This window comes from Rhinopithecus bieti, unplaced genomic scaffold (assembly GCF_001698545.2).
Source record: "Rhinopithecus bieti isolate Rb0 unplaced genomic scaffold, ASM169854v2 scaffold_4544, whole genome shotgun sequence".
Classification (NCBI taxonomy): Eukaryota; Metazoa; Chordata; class Mammalia; order Primates; family Cercopithecidae; genus Rhinopithecus; species Rhinopithecus bieti.
In genome coordinates this window covers 488685-492221 of record NW_016804383.1, presented here as the reverse complement: position 1 = coordinate 492221, position 3537 = coordinate 488685, and the positions used below count along the sequence as shown (strand labels likewise).

The 3537-nt window shown below is 39.2% G+C and overlaps 1 long non-coding RNA gene across 1 annotated transcript in view; it reads right to left on the bottom strand.

Moving 5' to 3' along the window:
- Positions 1-16: 16 nt before the first annotated feature.
- Positions 17-3537, bottom strand: part of LOC108526788 (uncharacterized) — a 16278-nt gene continuing 12757 nt past the window's right edge. The window contains exon 3 of the long non-coding RNA XR_001884604.1: positions 17-729. This is a non-coding gene — a long non-coding RNA (uncharacterized LOC108526788). The remainder of the gene's footprint in view (positions 730-3537) is intronic.

Sequence of the window (3537 nt, the reverse complement as noted above, 5' to 3'; positions counted from 1 at the left end):
TTAAAATTATTTTATTTTGTACACATCCATTCACTCCTTCAAGAACCAAAGATTCTATAAGATTAAGTGTAGCCAATTATTTTTATTTTGTACATATCCATTCATTCAAGAATCTATAAGATTAAGTATAGCCAATTCTAAAGATGGACTGTATAACATGAGGAATGTATTATAGTTAAATAATCATATTAATGATTTTTGCTAAATGAGTAGATTATGGCCGGTTTCTGGGGAGGGCTCAGGGCACCACAGGGCCACTATAATGAGATGATGGATATGTTAATTTGCTTCACTATAGTAACCACTGCCACGTAACATTGTGGTCAACCACGTGTATGATGGTGATCCCATAAGATTATAATGTCACATTTTTACTGTACCTACTGTACAAATGCAACACCGTGGGAATACTTTTATGTCTTGAACTGGGAGGCATATTAATCTCAGAGGACTGGCATGTTAAATATGAAAACCTCCCAATAAAGCTGTCCTTAGGGTCCATGCAAAGCTATCATTCTATATACAAAAAACTGCTATACAATAAAATCCCCTATGTAACTAATGTCTATCAGTGCAGTGTTAATTTGTAGTATACCAAATTCCAAACTCTAAAATTAATACTGCAATAAGGTTTGAGTACAAATAGAAATGCCTCAATGAGCAGATTAAAGCTTTTAAATAAGGCTGAACAGACTCTCTCAGGGATTCACCTTGACTGTTGATGGATACCTACAAAAGGAAAAAAAATAACAGTGAATTATATGTGTCTCATCAATCGAGCATTTCTGTTACTAGGACCAGCCCCATAGGACAGACAAAAACTCAGGCCAAGCCTTCAGCTTTTCTGTATCACTTGCTAGTCATGAATAACACTTAAGAAATTTTATTGCTTATCTACTCTGCCCTCCTTTATTTCAGATACATTAAGAGGCAGTGCAATATAATAGTTAGGAGCTTGAGTTCTACAGCCAGAGGGTATGGACTGAACCCTGACTTTACTACTTCCAAGTTTTTGTGCGTTTAGGCAAGTTATTTCACCTCTCTGTGCCTCAGTTTCCTCATGGGTAAAATAGTGATGATAATGTACTCAATACATGGTATTGTTGCTAGTCTGACACACTGTAACCACTCAGTAAAGCTTAGCCATTAACCTGGGCAACAAAGTGAGACCCCATCCCTCCAAAGAAGTAAAAAATTTTGCCAGATGCAGAGGCATGTCCTAGCTACCCAGAAGGCTGAGATGGGAAGATTCCTTGAACCCAGGAGCTCTAGGTTGCAGTGAGCTATGATCATGCCAATGCACTCCAGCCTGGGCGACAGAGTAAGACCGTGTCTCTTTAAAAAAAAAAAAAAAAAAGGCTTAGCTATTATATTTGTATTATTATAAACTGAATGGCTTACACTATATGTGAACTTAAGGTCACTACATAATTTTTTTTTTTTTTTTTTTCTGAGATGGAGTCGCCCAGGCTGGAGTGCAGTGGTGCAATCTNAAAAAAAAAAAAACAAAACAAAAAAAAAACAGTGTAGATATAATTATAATGCCTAACAAGTTAACAATTCCTTAACGAATCTCTATTCTGATCATTATGTTTTTAATTAAGGATTTTGTTTACTGATGAATGGTTATGTTTAACTGGTTTTTATGACTTTATGAAAAAATAGCTTAGGTTGAGAGAAACAATATTAAGTCCCAGGGATTTACAGTGTGGTCTGTGGGGCCAGGGCCAGAGATTGGGAGGAGGCGGAGGAGCACACAAACTGGGAAGACTTAGTTTCCAGACACAGTTCTGGCCCATTACTAGACATAAAACTGTGAGCAGGTCAATTCACCTTTGAGCTTCAGTTCTTTAATCTATAACAGGTCTAATATGTCTGCTCTGCCTATCTCACAGTGTTACCATAAGGATCAAATTTAAAATGTGTACACAAGTTCTTCCAAAATGTCATTCAAATATAAAAAATATTATTATAAAGTTCGGGCACCGTGGCTCATGTCTGTAATCCCAGCACTTTGGGAAGCAGAGGCAGGCAGATCGTTTGAGTCCAGCAGTTTGAGATCAGCCTAGCCAACATGGTGAAACCTCATCTCCACAAAAATACAAAAATTAGCTGCGTGTAGTGGCGCAGGCCTGTAATCCCAGCTACTCAGGAGGCTGAAGCAGGAGAATTGCTTGAACCTTGGAGGCAAGGTTGCAGTGAGCCAAGATCATGTCACTGCACTCCCGCCTGGGTGATAGAGCTAGACTCTGTCTCAAAAATAAAATAAAATAAAAAACTGGCTGGGTGTGGTGGCTGATGCTGGTAATCCTAGCACTTAGGGAGGCTGAGGCGGAAGGATCATGAGCCTAGGAGTTCCAAGACCAGCCTGGGCAACAAAGCCAGACCCCGTCTCCTTAAAAAAATTAAGTACAGTTAAACATTCTAAAACATAATAAACCAGTCTTTAGAACCATAAACCTATAGCGTTTTCCACAATGTAATGCACTGCCCGGTAAAACACTCCAATTCAGACTGTCATTTAAAGGACCCTGAACTCTGTCAAGATCAGGCACTTTTTTGAAACCCTAAGACAATTACCCTCCAATTTTCTCCATTCTTTGTTTCTACCAAGAACCAAGTTCACCAGCAAAATAATACTAGTCTCTTAACAACAATCCTGCTGACATCTAGTATTCATTCATATGACATGTAATTATTGGGGTCCTTAAAATTTGAACAGAACCTTTGTCAATTCCCCAGGACCTTAGGCAAAAAATCAGGGCAATGAAGTAATTCTGTCTGCCAAAAGTGGATATTCTGAAACATCACTTTCCAACTTCAAGAAACACACTTCCCTACTTGTGAAGGAAATGAATCTTCCTCTCTTTTTCTCAAATTACACAATTGGAAACTAATTTAGATACTCTGGAGCTCCTCCAGCTGGTGGGCCAACTAAGAGAAAACAGGAAGTCGGAGATTCTAGCTTAGCTGGATCATATCCAGGTCTTCATAAGGAACTCTCTTCCGCTGACATGTAAAAAAATTCTTTCAGCAAGAGCGTTAATCTTGAACGTGTGTAAACACCAAAGCTATGGTTAACCCTATCTCACCCTTAGGTCTAAAGCCAGTATAGTCAGATAGCTGGGTCCTAGGCCTTCAACTTTCATAACTAGCATTATTGTAAGTCCACGCCACTGACTCACCTTTGCTTGGCACGAGTTAACTTTTCCTCCACGTCGATTTATGTTTTCACCCTCAACAAAATCCCTTTAATGAAACAGACCTGGCAACCTGAGCTTTGATTTCTGTCTCCACCAGAGGCCTGTACAAGCCAAGTTATCCAAGCTTTAAAATGTGTGATCTGAGGCTGGGAGTGGTGGCTCATGCCTGTAATCCCAGCACTTCGGAAGGCCCAGGCAGGAGGATTGCTTGAGCTCAGGAGTTCAAGACCAGCCTGGGCTGGTCTTTCTTTGAGAAGGCGAGACTCTGTCTCAAAAAAAAAAAAAAAAAAAAAAAAAAAAGGTTTCTATAAAAGATGTGGGTTTATAAAAAAGG